This window comes from Echinops telfairi, unplaced genomic scaffold, assembly GCF_000313985.2.
Source record: "Echinops telfairi isolate 266 unplaced genomic scaffold, ASM31398v2 ScPeMD7_7468;HRSCAF=8506_0, whole genome shotgun sequence".
NCBI classification, from domain to species: Eukaryota; Metazoa; Chordata; class Mammalia; order Afrosoricida; family Tenrecidae; genus Echinops; species Echinops telfairi.
This window is the reverse complement of record NW_022111369.1, coordinates 54,058,624-54,076,085: the sequence shown is the minus strand read 5'-3', so window position 1 is coordinate 54,076,085 and position 17,462 is coordinate 54,058,624. Positions and strand designations below refer to the sequence as shown.

The 17,462-nt window shown below is 48.8% G+C and overlaps 1 protein-coding gene across 5 annotated transcripts in view; it reads left to right on the top strand.

The window, feature by feature from the left end:
• The window catches only part of RBM47 (RNA binding motif protein 47), a 176,937-nt gene that overhangs the window by 1,684 nt on the left and 157,791 nt on the right, over window positions 1-17,462 (top strand). For all 5 annotated transcript variants that reach the window (XM_045284170.1, XM_045284169.1, XM_045284171.1 and 2 more), the window contains one exon: window positions 7,832-7,880. The gene's annotated coding sequence lies outside the window, so the exon portion shown is untranslated. The remainder of the gene's footprint in view (window positions 1-7,831; window positions 7,881-17,462) is intronic.

Genomic DNA, 17,462 nt, shown 5'->3' with positions numbered 1-17,462 from the left:
CCTGCCTGCCTTTCTTCAGCTCTTTTCTTCCTGATTCACTGGCCCTCTTTCCGATTCTGGTATGTTTCATGTGAAATAGTTTATGAAAGTCTTTTTAAAACGTCAGTCTCTGGAAACTGCAGAAAATAAGACACCCAGATCCACGGTGTTTCCTGTGATGATGGGTCCTTGCCCAGAAAGGGACAGATTTCATCCTGTCCCTTGGAAATCCATGGATGGCCAGTCCAGCAGGCACCTTGACTTCAGAGACCGAGCCTGTGGAAGCCGGGCTGGAGGGACATTCCTGGCGGGCTCCTCATTTAAATGTTCTCCCGGACTGGAGGGGGGTCTTCCTGTCGGCCTTCAAGCTGAGTGGAGGGCTTTAGTCGCTTAAAGGGAAAACTTCCATCTGTCTCCAAGGTTAGGCCTGACCAGTTATGACAGCTGACAAGTCACTGGTACTTAAGTGGTCAAAGTAAAATGGAAGTGGAAATTTTAAAATTAATGACTCAGTTTTTAATTAGGTAAAAGTTCATCTCCTCTTCTGGGTACTACCCCAAGGCATTTGGGGATGTGGCTTCTTTGGCTTGGTAGAAAACTACTGTTTTTTAAGGGTCCTTCCTTATAGGCCATTACTGATGGGAGCTGAAGGTAATTTTAAAACGTTTTTTTTCTAGTGGTCTTTTCAGGATTCAGCTTTCTTTAGCAGGGTTGAAGATTAGATATTCTTTCAAGGCACCATTGTTAGAAGCCACCAACTTTGAAGGGGAGAAGGGATGGGGGTCCTATTGTTGGAGGACGCCACCTAAAGTCGGGTGGCAGTTAATTACACCCAAGCGCTTGCGACCCGCAGGTGCCTGCTCTGAAAGGGGAGAAGTTGTCAGCGGCAGAAACCGCAACACCGAGATGCCCAGCGGAGAGAACAAAGATAGCACTTGGTGGGAGTTTGTGTTGCTAATAGTTTGAGCCGTCATCTTTGTTAGATTGACAGTCTGAAATCATGGGGGGTGGGGGAGGGGGGCCCGGAAGGAGGGGCCCGGAAGGACGACAACCCAGTTGAAAGGTGAAGGGGGGGGAGTGGACAGTTTGCTTTTTGTTTTTTGAATGCCTCGTTCCACACCGATCTAGACACGCCACTGACCTCTTTAACTTCCTGACTGCATCTTGGGAGAGCGGGCAAGCAGAACTTCCACAACTCATTAGTCACTTTTTAGAATTTGTCAAATGAAAGAAATTGACAAAAACAAAACTGCTGGCCTAGCCCTGCTCTGCCGGACTTTACTGGACCAGGCTTTGTTACTTTGTACAGTTCATCAGATCAGTGGACTTCCTTCCTCTCCCTCTCCCTCTCTTCTTAATGTATTCTCAATGAGAATCACCCTCTCAAGGTTATTTTCCTCGTGGGAGTGAGACTTTAGCAGCAACAGTTTACTCTGATCTTTTTGAGCACCCCCCTCCTGTGTTCTAGAGCTCAGAGAGTCAACTCGTTCTTGGTTGGTGCTCCACTCGCCTGTTCAAGGCTACATATTGCTGAAATTCTGCAGTTGAGTGATACCGAGAGTGACATCAAGATAGAAAGCGAGGTAGCCCTGTGCTTTGGGACACGTGTCCTATCCACTGGCTCCCCCACCCCCTTCTACTGGCTTTAAGTTTGACTGCTCGTTTTCCTAACACGTGACCCCAACTCTCGGACTGCTGAATCGCTTTTCTGGTGTACTAATCGAACCCAATCCAGGCAATGATTTTCTTTCCCGTTCTCATTTTGAAAAGGCTCAGCACGCAAAGTGGATGAAGTTATTTTCTCACAAAACAACTGAATTTGCTTTTTTCTAAATTCTGCTGTTGAGCTGAAGACTGAAAGTAGGTTGTGTTCCAGATGCCTGTGCTTTTGCAGCTGTAGAGAAGGATTTGCTTATTTCAGATGAGTTTCTAGTTCCCTCTTTTAAGTTCTTTCCTTTTAGGAAAGGGGAGGGAGGGGAGTGCAGTGCAGGGGTGGGGGGAGGGTGGGCCGGGGTTCGGGGGGGACTATGTAAGTCCAAAGGGGAGGTTTCTTCAAGATTGGACCCTGGTTAGTTAGGCAAACCCAGGGGATATTTAATCCTAGAAGAAATTCCTTGTGAACAAGGCTTAAGTTGGGGATTCAGAAGATATTAGAAAGGGGCACGTACTGTCTGAATCCAATCTTTGCTGGCCACAATTTTCCAGGGTCACCATTAAGACATAAATGCAACTTGATGTTGTCAGTGTTGTCAGACTGATACCAAGTTAAAGATGCTATTGGCAGCTTTCACTTGCTGGACTGATGAAGAGAAAAAGTTTTTCCTCTTGGGAAAAGTCTGTGTCTTATGATGATGTTACTTCTAGAAGGTTTAATAGCGTAAGGTGTGTGTGAATCCTCACAACCACCTGTTAAAATAATGGTTTCCAGAAAGAAACCTGAAGAAAGATTTCCAACAATTGGCAAATCAGGGACAACTTGGAATGTTCTGAAAAGAACTGCCTTAGAAATGATAAATAAAAAAAAAAGATAAATAATTAACAAGGTTAGTGGTTCGAACTCACCAGCTGCTCCTTGGGAGAAAGATGAGGCAGTCGAATTCTGCAAAGGGTTGTAGCATTGGAAACTCAAGAGACACTTCTTGCTCTACCTTATAGGGTTACAATGATGGCAGTGGGATTGATTTTGGTTCTGGGTAATTGTTAAATTGCTACCTGAAGTTGATAGAAACATTTCACTCTGGCAGGAGCGGGGGTGGGGGGGTGTCTGCGTAGGTGGGAGCGGGAGGCAATGGCATCAGCCAGTTTGGGTGCTTGGTCCTGAATTGCACTGGCCGAAACCCCCCAAGAGAGAGGGTCTGAACTTGATGCCTGAATGTTTGTTTCTTGGGGGTCTTCCCCCATCTGTGGCCGGAGGATAAGGAGGACCAGGCATGGAGACGCTGGATTGGGTGGGGTGGGGTGGGTACTTTCTTCTTTTAGAAGATGCACACCTGCTTTTAAGAATCTCTTCTGTTTTGTCCTACAGAGTGCGGGGGAGGAATTTTCCAAAAATTTTCTGTTTTGTCCTACAGAGGGTGGTGTGGGGAGGCCAGTCAAGAGAGCTTGCTTATTGGCCCAGTTATTCCAGTGTGATCACTCCCTCCCTCCCTGCTATCAAATCCATTCAACTCAGAGACTCTGGGACAGAGTAGAACTGCCCCTGTGGGTTTCGAAGGCTGTAGATCTTTACAAGATTAGAAAACAAAAAATCCCACATCAATTGGTGAGATCTACACGAATAGAAATCTTAAAGCTACACATTTTCAACAGGCTTTACCATTATACTCACTTAAGTTTTGTAAAACAAAACCCCAAACTGAACAACCAAACTCACTGCCACTGAGTCGATGCTAACTTCTAGCAACACCCCTGCACGGCAGGTGAACTCCCTGCTCCAGTGAGCTTTCTAGACTGCAGCTCTTGACAGTAGAAAGCCTTTCTGCCCAACTTGTTCGCAGTGGCATTTAGTGTGGAGGCTAGCAGTGTCCTCAAGACTATTGTAGGTGAACTGGCCAAGTGTGGGCATTTTTGACATGCCTCCACCCCCATTTTGTAATTGAGGTGCTCCCAGTGCTGGCTTGGATGAGTTCAAGACACGATCTCTTGGTGCAACCCCCAAATCAATTCAATGCAATAGGCCCAGCCCTTCAGCCTTGGCTCCTATTTCTCCATGCCCCTACCTTCTGTATTTAAGGATTTCTGAGGGGTGGGTCGGGGCTTCACAGCCTAGTTTATGTAACTTACATATATACTATGAGCATGTTTTGGGGTTTTTTTGAGGGGTGGGGGTGATGGAGTTCTGAATCTTTAGTTTTTGTACTCCTGAGACCTCAATTTGTGCCAAAGTGATTTGTGGGTATGCTTAGGTAATGTTTACAATTCATACTTAGGAAACATGAAGCATAGTAAACTAACAGTATAGTAGAAAGGTGAAAAACCTAGGCAATCCTGTATCTAGGGCAGAGGATTCCCAAGACTGTAAATCTCTACAAGATCAACACTGAGCACCCCAGTTCCCCCCCAAAAACCCCCCAAATGCACTGCCATCGAGTCGATGCCAACTCATAGCTACGCTATAGGACAGGGTAGAACTGCCCTTGTGAGTTTCTGAGACCAATCCAGGAGCAAGATAGCCTCATCTACATCCCATGGGGACACCTAGTAGGCTCGAACTGCTGACCTTGTGGGTAACAAGCTCAGCACTTAACCCAGTACCCCACCGGTCACAAGCATAATCTCTACCTTTCCGAAGGGCCATTTGACATGCCATCCAGAGAAGATAAAGTGCTAGGGTCACCCTGAAAACGCTTTGTGGTTTTTGGGGTGGACAGCAATCTTGGTCTCCGGTCATGCAAAATGGATGCATTCCTATATTACAGTTAAGCAGGAACAGCGTCCTGACCTCCCCAAACCGCCGTGTTTGTCTTCGGGGCTAGCCCATGTGTGCGTTCTTGTGTTTCTCTCTGAACGGTGGGTGCCGCTCTCTTGTATGGATATCACAGGCCAAGGACTCAGACTGTGGTAGGTAGGTGCCCGGCGGCTGTTTGCTGGACGAGAAGTTGGCCTCCAGTTGTGACGTCTTCCACCAACGAAGGGATGGCAGAAGACCACCTGGTCCCAGAAGCTACATACAGGCAGTCCCCACCTGGCTGAGCGTAGTTAACTACCTATGGGCCGTGGGGTGTGTGCGATGAATGCAGGGCATTGTGCAGCTGAAACAGGAACTGACCGCTGCCTGTACCTGACCAAGGAATTGCCAACCTGCAAAAATTATAATAAAAAGCACCTACCTTCAGAGACCTGGCTCAACTGCTTTTCTAAAGAGTGCAGCGAGAGAGAGAGAGAGAGAGAGAGAGAGAAAGAGATGGCGAGCACAAGCATTTTCACAAAATGAAGATTTTTTTTTTCCAGGTGTTTTAATTCTCTCAGATTCATTTGGTTCTCCTTTTTAAAATGTGTCCCTCAGCCTTTTTTTTTTTTTTTTTGGTAATTGTTAGCTCAGGTAAATGCACCATGATTCCAACAGGGGGCGTCCAAATGAATGATGATAAGGGCAGTGGGACTTTTGAAGAAAAATGGCTTCAATACACACTTTTTTTGTCTGTAGTCATTTTCTTTTATTACAAAAAATTATAACACGGTTCTCCGTACACCAAGTCCTTGCCAAAATTAGGCCCATCTTCTCGGTAGCCTTCTCATGACAAAGTCGCCTTTGTGTGGCGACGTCAGGGGGGATTACAGAAAGCTCACGGGACACAGCAACTTATTATTAGCGGAAAATTGAACAGGCCTGTCTTTTTTTAATGTTGTTGCTTATATTCTGTTGGCTAATATCTGCAAGCACTTTCTCCACGTGGCTCAGTTTAACAGTCTTAGATTATCCTGGGAGGAGCCAGGAATGTTTCTCTGGGGTTGGTTAGCCTTTGAAAGGTAAAAGCTGCCTCTAGCTGTGGAGGTTCCTGAGGCCTCCTTTGTTTTCAAGGTTGGCCTCAAAATGTGGCCCCCTGTGGAGAGAAAGGAAAAGGGTTTAGCTAGAGTAAAAGCCATGGTTTGGAAGTGCTGCTTGACTGTCCTTGTAAATCCAGTGCGGTGCCTCAGCGAATAAACTGGTTCAACGCAGTCCTGGGAGCTGCACTGTGACTTCCACCGCCCTCCCCTCGCCCCACCAACCCCGGTTGTCAACCGCCTGCCACACCACAGCCAAACAGCACCTCCAAACGCACAAACCAACCCCACCAGTACCCGCGGAGTTGGTTCCGACCCATAGCGACCCCACGAGTTGCAGAAAAGAACAAAGGGTCTCCTGGTTGTGGTCTTCCCGGAAGCAGATCAGCAGGCCTCGGGATGGATTTGAACCAACCACCTTCTCGCTACTCGCTTATCTGTTGGTGCCACCCAGGGAGTCCTACCTGCTACCCGGGTTGATTGTGAGGGTGAAGGGGCTTTAATCTGAGTTGTAAAGATCTTGAAGCAGTGCCTGGCTCAGGCCCACCAACCCCACACGGGCAGCCTGTAGAGCCCTTTCCTTTGAATTCTTGTTCGGCCACCCCATGCCGTTTTGAGGTGGGTTTTTGGGTGTGTGTGGCCACTTCTGCTGGTAAAAGAAGCCCCGGGGCACAGAGAGTTAAGCGGCACCCCGCTACCCAGAAGGTCTGTGGTTTGATCCCATGAGCTGCTCCGCTTCTCTAAAGATGGACGGCCTCAGAAAATCCCCGGATGAGGCAGTTCTAGTCTGCCCTATGGAGTCTCGATCAGTTGGGATTGGCCCAACAGCAGTGAGTAAGGAGGCTTTGGGTTGCAGCAATCCAGGAACCCCATCCTGACGTTATTCCAGGCCATTGAGCAAATGATCATGGCCGTGGTAAGCAGACCCTGTTTTACTAAAGCTTCGTTTTGGCTTCTGTTTCTTCATTGTATTGCTTAGGTGAAACGTCATCCTAAATGTCTTCCCTCCCACCCCCTCCAGGAAACTTAAATAACAAGAAAGGTGCAATGTACCAAGGGAGACGCTGGCAGGGTCCTGCGGAAATGGGACATAGCTTGTCCAAGTGAAACTGTATGGGTAGGAATTTCTGCCATCACCCCTAAGCAGTTCTTAGGATGACTCTTACTGGTTAGTATTAACTAGTTAGTCAAGCAGTCCTAGGGTGGTGCAAGCAGTTACTTGGCTGTTAACCAAACGTGCTGGAAAGTTCCTTATGCAGTAGAACCCCGGAACTCGACCACATCAGTACTCGACATAATGGGGTTTCGACCCAAAATATTGAGAAAGCTTTGCATCAGAGCTGGAACAAACATTGGAATCCGACCCGACGCACGTGATTTTTGTCAACAAAAGCAGTTCCTGTTTTTGGTCACTCAGTGTTGTTAGTGTGTTAATCTGGGTGGACTGGAGAAACAAATTCGTAGACACTCACATATGTATAAGAAAGAGCTTTGTATACGAGAGCAGTTGAATATTGAGGTAACAGCCCAGGTCAGATCAAGTCCATAAGTCTGCTATTAGCCCAGATGTCCGATACCAATCTATAAATTCCTCTTCAGACTCATGAAACACATGCAATGATGCAGGTTGCAGGACGAGCAGAGGCCAGTGGGTGGAAAGTCTTGTGGGTTAAGTGGCGGTGTAAGCATCTCAATGCTGGCAGGGGTCTCCATGTGGTCTTCCAGCTCCGAGTCTTTGGCTGCCATCAGCCTGTCTCCATATGGCTTGTCAATTGCAATGTCTCCCAGATAGTGAGCATGTGTCCTGCCTCCTATGAGCTATTTATCTCCTCAGCGCCTCCAAATGAGGTCATCAAGCTGCCACCTGATTGACAGGCTAAACTCCACCCCTTCACTCTTAATCCTCAAATTGACAACAGACTATGTAACTACCACATGTTTAAACCTTTTGTGGCTGTGTTCCAAGTGTTTCTCTATAATTTTCTTAGTTTTTGTGGCTTTTTGTACAGTTTTAGATTAAAAAAAAATGGGTCCTAAGAAAGAGTTTTTGAAAAGAATCATCATAAGGAACTGGTTAACCTTGTTATTGATATTGTTGATTATAATTTAGGTAACCCTTTTAGTAAACAGTTAAGGAAACGCCAACAGCAGACTACATTAGACAGATTTTTTGTGTGTGTGTGTGTGTGTGTGTGTGTGTGTTTTTTTTTTTTTTTGAGAAAGCCAGCCAGGTCCTAGTGGAAACAGGCAAAGAAGGGAGAAGAAAAAAAAACAAAAAAAACTACTGAAAAGCAGCTATCAGTTGATTTTATGGAAGGTTATTCCCTCTCCAAACAATGATTCTCTCTCTCTCTCTCTCTCTCCATAGGTCTTCTCCACATCCGTGCCCACAGATCCAGATTCTCATCAATCTCAAGGTATGGGCCATACGGTAGTTGTTAAACACTTTTTAAATGTTGTGTTTCCTATTTAAATCATATTATTTACCTCTGAAATTATTTACTTTGAAATTTCTGTGTAATGTTTTGTATAAAAAGGCAGGTTAGGGTAAAAACTTGGTGGTCTCAAATGGATTAATCCATTTTCAGGTATTTCTTTCTTTTTTTTCTTTTTTTGATTTTTTTTCCCAGGTATTTCTTATGGGAAAAATTGATTCGGAACTTGTCTGTATCACACCTTGACATTCCTTCTAGAATGGATTAGCGCCAGGTCCGCGGTTCTACTGTATTTTAAGGAAGAAAATGCACGCGCCTTTGACCCCTTCAGAAAGGCCTGGCAGTGAGTCTGCTTGGAGGCCCAGGGAGTACTGCTCCCCTCTGGCACCCTGGGGTCTCCCTGAGTCAGAATGCCATTACTAGGACATAGACTCTCAGAGTCGCTACATTGCTTCTGTTGCATGCATCTCCTTTATCTTATTTCTGTACAAGGGATTTTTTGTTGTAGTTGTTCCCCGACCAAACAGAAACTATGTTTCTTGGAGGCAGCATTGATTTTTGTTTGTTTGTTTTTTAAAAGCTCATTTTATGGGGGCCTCTTATAACAAGCATATTTGTACATATGTTGCTAACATCATTTTGTAAACATTCATGTCCGTCTTCCTTCTCTATTTTCCCCACCTTCCCCCACCCTCCTGGTATCGCCACTCCCATTTCTATTCCTGAGGGCTTTATGTGACCTGGATTCTGTGTGTCGTGAGCTCTCATCTGTACCAGTGTCCATGCTCCGGTCTGGCCAGAACTGAAAGGCCGGATTGGGTCATGATAGTGGAGGGTGAGGAAGCCTCAAAGAACTGGAGGAATATTGTGTGTTTCATCTATGGTATCCTGCACCCTGGTTGACCCATCCTTCCTCGTGACTCTTCTGTGAGGGGATGTCCCATTGCCTACAGATGGGTTTGGGGTCTCTGCTCCGACCGTCCTCATTCTCAACAATATGTTCTTTTTGTTTGGGGTCTTCTGATGCCTGTTACTTGATCCCATCAACACCTCGTGATCACACAGGCTGGTGTGCTTCTCCATGTGAGCTTGTTGCTTCTCTGCTAGATGGCCGTTTATTTACCTTCAAGCCTTTAAGTGGGGTACCCCAGGCGCTATATCTTTTGATAGCCAGGCACCATGAGCTTTCTTCACCACATTTGCTTATGCACCCATTTTGTCTTCAGCGATTGTGTTGGGAGGGTGAGCATCACTGAATGCCAGGTTGTTAGAAGAACAAAGTGTTCTTGCATTGAGGGAGGGCTTGAGCAGACGCCCAAACTCTGCCCATTACCTCAGTGTATTGCCTTATTAGGCCAATCCCTCTGTTTTTATGAATTTTACTATCTTTACACATGTACACACCTCTATCCATAGCTTTGCTTCCTAGATCTTTCCTGTTGCCCTTTACCCTCTCGGAGGCAGCATTTTTGCCTGGATCATATTTTCATCCTCTAGGCGCCTCCTATGTGCTTAGTAAGTAAATGAAGACACACAAGGTACTTGACCCTCTAAAACAGGGCTGGGGAACATCTAACCCATGGGACTTCTACCAAACCAAGCCACAGTCCCTGCCATGGGGTGGATTCCTGCTCACAGTGCCCCTGGATGACAGGGTAGTGCAGCCGCTGTGGGTATCTGAGGCTCTCACTCTCACTTTCTCCCAAGGACTGGCTGGTAGTTTCGACCTGCTGACCTTGTGGTTAGCAGCCCAACGATTGTGTAGTAACCACCAAGCCACCTGGCCTCCTGCGGGCCCGTGAAATCATTCACACCAGCTCCCTTTACATGTTTGCCCAAAGAGAAGCAGTTCTGGCCTTCACATTAGGGGTGAACTGGTTACACATTTGACCAGATCCAGCAGGCTCACTTTTAAGGGGGCCGTTTTGTCTGGCCCCTGTCAGAATAAAAACCCCCAAATGTTCCTATTCCTGCTCTAAAGTAATGGCATTTTCTTCATCCCCTAGATCCTTGTTATCCATCATTATTGACTTAGAGAGTTTTTCACTCTATCTCCACGCGTGGTGTAATCGAGTAAGTTTTTGGGTGGAAACTGTTCCACGGCGTGGAGTGAGATCAGCTGGCAGTGAGTCAGAATGGAAGTCGTGGCCCCAGCCGTGCTTAAGTCTGCCAGAGAACTGTGGCATTGCGAGACACCCATCGTGTGCTGTTTAAAAGTGTGCCTTAGCCTCTCTGGAAGGAGCCCCCTGGTGCAGCGGTTAGCATAGCTGGTAACCCGAAGGTTGGTGGTGGAAACCCGCTTGTGGTCTCCTGTGAGCAAAGACGTGATGAGTGTAGCCCAAGAAGCCTCAGAGGGCAGTTCTGCTCTGTCAGGTAGGGTCACTCTGAGTCTGAGTGGACTTTTCTCCGTAGCCTGCTTTTAAAATGCTCAGAGTGGTGAAAGGAGACATAACCCGTGAGAGCCGGGAGCCCCTTGTGTGAGGCGGGAGCCAGCGGGAGAACGACAGAGAGGCAGCACTAGGACTGTGCCCTGTCAAAGGTGGAAAACCTGTGAGGGCTGGGGCATGCACGAGGCAGCCCCTTGGAGTCCCGGCTCTTACGGGTGTCACGGAAAGAGAAAAACCCCAAAACCAAAAAACCTCACTGCCATCGAGTTGATTCTGACTCAGAGTGACCTCTGGGGAGGGTAGAACTGCCCCTGTGGGTTTCTGAGACTGGAACTCTTGGCTGGAGCAGAAAGCCCCGTCTTTCTTCCAAGGAGTGGGCGGTGGGTTCAGACTGCTGACCTTGTGGTTAGCAGCTTAACCCCCTCCGCCACCAGGGCTCCCTGTGACTAGAAGAAGCAGGGCGTTGTTGTTGCTTGTTTTTGAAAAAAGCTTTGCGACAGTAAGAAGGGGGCGGGGGAGCTTTTCCTCAGGATGAGAAGGAAATGAGTGGTTAAATGCTCGAAGGGAATGGGCTTTCCCTGAAAATGAGGGTGCATGAACCAAGAAAGAGCCGTGATCAAACGAGCAGTGCCCTTTTCTGGGGGGGGGGGGGGGGGGGGGGGGGGGGGGGGGGGGGGGGGTGAGGACAGGTGGCCTGAGAGAGGGGCGGAGAATGGCCTGCAGCGAGATCCTATTTGCAGAGCTGAGAACCGAGTTGGCTCTTCCCTTTTGGTGCAAACAATATTTTGGCTCAGAGACCTCTTCTCACCGGTGAGGTGGAACCAGGATCCACCTGGAGCTGCCGGTGGATTTGCCAATGAGTAAACAGAAGCGGCCAGTGGGGAGAGGATTAATGAGCCCTGGGGTTGGTGCCTTTCATCACAGTCACCATTGTTCCCCAGCCCAAGTCTGGGAAAGCAGGGTGCTGAAGTCTCCCAGGACCCTTAACAGAGAGGGACCCAGGAGCTCTTTCCAGGGGTGGGTGGGGGAGGGACTGTAGGAGGCACCCAGGAGCAGAAAGGCTAGGGCATCACTGTCTTCTCTCACACATCCCAGTGTGGTGTGGAGGATGGGCCCTCGGATCCCGGCAAGACACCTCACCCCTCTCCCTTTGGCCACTTGTAGATTGTTGGTCCACAAAGCTGCCTACCCACCCGCTGATCTCCCTGGGCCACCTCTGCTCCTGCCTGCGGCTCTGCCCCCTCTGTTCACACCTTGTGATCTGGTCAAGCTTTAGCTGAAAAGCTCTCGGTGGCTCATCCATGGTGTCGCTGCTGAAAGGGTGTCAAGTGCGGGTGCTCTTTAGCCCTGCCTCCCCCCTTCCCCCTTCGCTGCAGGCAGCTGCTTCCTTGTGGTTCTGCAGCCCTGCCCCGTGTGTCCTGCCTTGGGGCCTTAGCACTGGCTGTTCCCTTTCCCCATCCACCATCCCTAAGTGGCCTCACTCTGTCGCCTTAGTGCAGCAGTTCTCAACCTGTGGGTCGCAACCCCTTTGGGGGTCGAATGACCCTTTCACAGGGTCGCTGGATTCATAACAGTAGCAAAATGACAGTTGTGAAGTAGCAAGGAAAATAATTCTATGGTTGGGGGTCACCACAACATGAGGAACTGTATTCAAGGGTCTCGGCATTAGGAAGGTTGAGAACCACTGCCTTAGTGGTTCCACGTTGGGCTGCCAACTGCAAGGCCAGCAGTTTGAAACCACCAGCCGCTCCGAGGGGGAGAAAGGCAGCCTTTCTACTTCCTGTAAAGTTACAGCCTCAGCCTCACAGGGGCAGGTCCACCCCGTCCTGTAGTAGTAGTCGGCATTGGCTCGATGGCAGTGTCTAGCTTTTTGGTGTGTCCCCCCTTCCAGTCTGTGTTCTGCCCCTCCCCCCTCCCCCAAAGGACTTGTCTCTGTCACGCTGGCTCTCCCTGCGGTGCTGTTGTCAGAGGCCATCTGGTTGACTTTGATTCACTGTGACCCGTGGGGACTGAGTCGAGGGGCCCCAGAGGGCTGCCTTGCCTGCAGTCTTGGAAGCAGATAGCTTGCCAGGTCTTTCTTCCACAAAGCTGCTCCGTAGGTCCCCGATTCACTGCTATCGAGTCGATGCCGACTCAAGGGACCCTGTAGGACAGGGTAGAACTGCCCCTGAGGTTTCTGAGGCTGGAGCAGAAAACCCCGTCTTTCTCCTGTGGATTGGCGGTTGGTTTCGTACTGCTGACCTTGCTGTGAGCAGCTCAATTATCTGTTACACCACCGTGCTCCTTTTCAACGCCCCCCCCCCCCAACAAAACAAAACAACCAAACTCGCTCACCACCTAGTTGATTCTGACTCATAGTGACCTCGTAGGACAGGGTAGAACTACCCCAGGCTGTAACTCTTTCCCCGAGTAGAAAGCCTCATTTTTCTCCCATGAAATGGCTGGTGGTTTTGAACTGCTGACTTTGGGGTTAGCAGCCCAGTATGTAACCACTGTGCCACCGGGGCTCCGCCAAGGTTCTACGTGCCAACCTCTGATTGGCATGTGCTTAACTGCTTGTGCCCCTGAGGCTCCCCTCCTCACCCTGCTGTTTTTTTCCATGCAGTCCTTCTGCTTTCTTGGAGGCCCTGCCCAGCACAGACAGCTAAGTGCTGACAACCTAATTGAAAGGCTGTTGATTCAGATCCATCCAGAGGCACCTTGAAGGGAAGGAAGGCTGGCAGCCTGCGTCATAACCCGGGGTGAAGCTCTGCGGCTGGGGTGACGCTGCTCTGATACTTGTGGGGTCACCAAGAGTCAGTTGATTTAAAGACTGACTTACTGCTTTTTGGCGTAGTTTATAACCCCGTGGCTTCTGTCTGTCCGAGCCCCACCTCCCTAAATGCCTATGACTTCTTAGGTCTCTCGAGTACTAGGAGACATGCCAGCCACAGAGCTGGTGCTCAGTAAATATTTGCGGAAGGAATGAATGAAACCTGCAGGTTTTGACGGTCCAGGACAATCGGACACATGGTATGGCTTATGTGGGTTTCTGAAAGACAAACACATCTCTTTCTTTTTAGGTAATTTGTTTTATTTTACTTTTTTAATGTGGTTGAGAATCTCACGGCAGAGCATACCGTACACCGACCAGCAGTTTCTACTTCGATAATTTGCCTGCATTGATTATATCCTGTACGCAGCCCTCCCCTCCTTTTCTTTTTTTAAAATCATTTTATTGGGGGCTCATACAACTCTTAATCACAATCCATACATACATCCATTGTATGTCAAGCACATTTGTTGCCCTCATCATTCTTAAAACATTTGCTTTCTACTTAAGTCCTTGGTATCAACTCCTCATTTTTTGCCCCTCTCTCCCCACTCCCTCCTCCCTCATGAACCCTTGATACTTTATAAATTATTATTATTTTGTCATGTCTTACACTGCCCGACAAATACCTCCCTTCACCCACTTTTCTATTGTCCGTCCCCCAGGGAGGAGGTTATATGTAGATAGAACCCTTTCTACCCCACCTTCCCTCCACCCTCCAGGTAACGGGACAACCCCTCCCCTCCTTTTCTGACCCTACAGGCGCATCTTGCCCAGTGCCAGCATGCAGGGCACTTTCTCTCTTTAACTCTCGGCCATCACAGGTGCTCGATGGAGGCCGCGTGACTAAGCAGGCTGTGTGGGGTGTCCCAATCCCTTCAGCACTTCCCTGTTTCCAAATTAAAGTCTTATTTATCTTTGGTAATCTTTTTGTGATCTGCATCTCAACCCGCCAGCCCTCTGTTCTCATCCAGTCTTGTGAATTGCATACCTTACTTTATTTCTCACCTTTTCCCTATTGTCATTTAATGATAGTGAACTATTGTTTGGAAAGTAACTGTCAAGACATGATTTCTTCATCTTTTTAAATTACCACTTTTGAGGTTTGGCCAAGAGCCAACCGCAGCATCAGGCTTCTGCCTAGATTTTTCTCTCTTGTAGAGCTCAGTGGGGTCTGTTTGCCTGACCTGGCATGAAATAGGAATATGGGCATCCTTGAGGCTTTTTAACATTGTCCCAGAAGCTTGGTACACACCTGCGAACCGAGTGGGGAAGCTTTGTTCTGCCAGGGACCATTTAGATATTGATGACACCGTCCGCACCGTACAGAATTCTCAGTTTACAAATTAGGCGGCTGTATTGGGTCTAACGTTTAATTAACTATGGATGGCCAGAGCCCTGGTGGCATAGTGGGGGAACGAGGAGGCTGTCGACTCCTGTTACGTGATATAGGCTTTCTCCTGCCGAGGGGCTAGTGGTTTCAAACTGCTGACCTTGTGGTTAGCACCTCAACTCATCATCCAATGAAGAAGGCCTGTTTCAAACGTTTGACCTTGTGGTTAGCACCCCAATTCGTCATCCAGTAAAGAAGGCCTTTCCCGAGATGGCTGATGCAGTGGCTGCCACAATGGGCTCAAACACAAGAACCATTGGGAGGAAGCCTGGGGCTGGGCCGTGTTTCCTCTTTAGCTTTGCTCTGGTTTGGGACTGGCTCGGCGGCCCCTAACCACATTTCTTGTGTCATCCTTTTCTACCAACCAAGGTGCTGCTGCACTTTGGCATCTAGCTTGTTAGCTACCTTTGAGTGACTTCCGGCTCTTAGCGACCCTTGGCACGACCGAACGAAATCCTGCTGGCTCCTGTGCCATCCTCACAGTGACCTTTGAGCCCATCGTGGCAGCCGCTTTGTTAGCCCATCTCCTTGATGTGTCTATTCGATGGATGGATTTGGCACTCACTTAGACACACTGAAACCACTCTTGAAAGACTGGTGTATATTTCTAGGAAACCCCCGCCCCTTTTATTTTAGCTTCGGCAGAAAGCACTGAGACTCTAATGACCAAGGACCCCGTGCTTACTGTAGCATTTATTTTTATGACCACTCCTGCCACCCCCGATTGCTGCCTCCCCCATGCTTAGCCTAATATTATACGCATGTACATATATATTCAATTTTTTAGGCACAAAATACCTTTTTTGGCCTGAAGCCATGGAAAACTTCAGTTCAAAGACGTGTTATTATAAAAAAGTCAGGACCCATTAGGAGAAGAGCTTACCATGGATAATGTTTTACAGCTGTCCACAGCTACGGCGCTTTATTCTGCTGCGTCAACGTTAGTGGGGCCCCGTGAGGTTTAATCAATCAAATTATTATTGCTTAATTGGGCCAAATGGCCTGGTTTGGGGTTTTGCATACTATCCTCTATTTCCAAGGGGATATGTGGTCCCTGAAGCTTTCCTGTTTATTGAAATTCCATGTTGAGCAAGAGAGCCTCATCAGCCAGGAGCCTGGAAACACAGCCCACCACGGTCCACAGAGAAAGGGGAGGGTGAGAAAGCGAATACTTCTTGGGAATCCCCTGCTGCCACAAATGGCGAAGCACTTGGCTCCTAGTAGGAAGATTCAGCAGGTTGGCAGTTCCTAGTCTGCTCAGGTACGTTTGCAAGCAAGGCCTGGCTGTCCGCACCTGAAAGATCACCATGGTTGAAAACCCTCAGGAGCGAGTCAGAACGGAAGTGCTGGCAATGCCTTTCGTTTTGCTTCCTAACAATTCCCGAACACCTCTTGCATGCCAGGCCTTGCTTCACCAGCAAAAGGACCCATAGAAGGAGGCCCTACCATTGCCATCCTCGACTGATGTAGACAATGAGACCTGGAGGGGGCTAGGAAGTTGCCCAGGGTCCATGCTGAAGTCAGGATTTGAATTTAGTCAGTGAGGGCAGGTCTGGAAAGATGAAAGCCCGGGTGCATCACCTAGATTCAGTGGACTTGTGTGCCCTCAGACAGATGGCCGTGGGCATGGTGCTTTACTGGTTTTCCGTTTTCTTTCCTTTACAATAGGGTCAAAGGGCAGTACTCTTGGGGACTAATCTTTGACGTAGGTCCCATGGTGGGTGGTAGGTGCTGTCTAGTGGGCGCTGATGCATCGTGACCCCGTGGACAGCATGATTGTTGTTTGAGCCCATGGTTACGCCCTCTGTGTGAGTCCGTCTTGTTGAGCGCCTTGTCTTACACTGTCCCGCTGCTGCATTACCAAGCATGCTGTCCTTCCCCAGGCACACGTGACTCCCCTCACAGGAGACTGGTGGGGTAGTGGGTATGCTTTGGGCTGCTAACGGTAAGGCTAGCAGTTCAAAGCTCCAGGCCGATCTATCCCACCTTCACCCCACGAAGAAGCTCTTTGTTCCCGAATGACTCACAGGGCAGTTCTACTCTGTCTCATGGCTCACCATGAATCAGAATCGACTCGATGGCAGTGAGTTTGGTTCTGTGTGTTTGTCGTCCCTCCTCCTATCAGGTTCAGAGGATCTGAACCTTCCCAGTCTTTTTCTAAGGAGCGCTCTTGCTGTGCTTCTTCCAAGACAGCTCTGCTCGTTCTTCAGGCAATCCTTCTTGGCACTTACAACATTCTACACCAACACTTTTAATTCAGACGCATCCCTAAAACCTAGACTCACTGCCATGGAGCCACTTCTGACCCATAGTGACTCCATAGGACAGGGTCGAACCGGCCCTGTGGGTCTCCAAGACCGGGAGTCTTTAGCCTTTCTGGGAGTCGAAAGCCTCATCTCTCTCTGTTGGAGCAGCTAGTGGTTTCAAACGGCTGGCTTTTTGTCTTGTAGCCCAGTGTAACCCAAAACGCCACCAGGGCTCCTAGGTGCAGCCCTGCAACCCTGAATTGCCTGACTTGGTTGCTGGCCCTAGGGAAGATTGCTGTGGGGGTGGGTGGGGGGGCACTCGCTGTGGCATTAAGTCATTAGAAGAGAATGCTAGTTAGAGCTACACGACTTGCTCTTGTAGTCCTGATCCCCGAATCCCATCTGACGGGGAATGTCACTTGGGACAGACTGGCTCTATACTAAGGATTTGGCCTCCCAGGGGACATTGGGCAAAGTTTAGGGAGACATTTGGTTGTCACAACTTGAGGCTGGTGGTGGGGGCACTGGGCTTGAGTGAATAGAAGCCAGGGATGGCGTTACACAGGCTACAATATAAAGGCACCCCTACATACAGGGAATTAGCTGGCCCCAGATGTCAGTGGGACCAAGGTGGAGTGATCCCACTGTGCGGAAGCTTGGCTCTTGGCAGCCCCGCTGTCAGGTGTAACATGAACCGTGCCCCTTCCCTTAGTTTCTGGTGCAGAC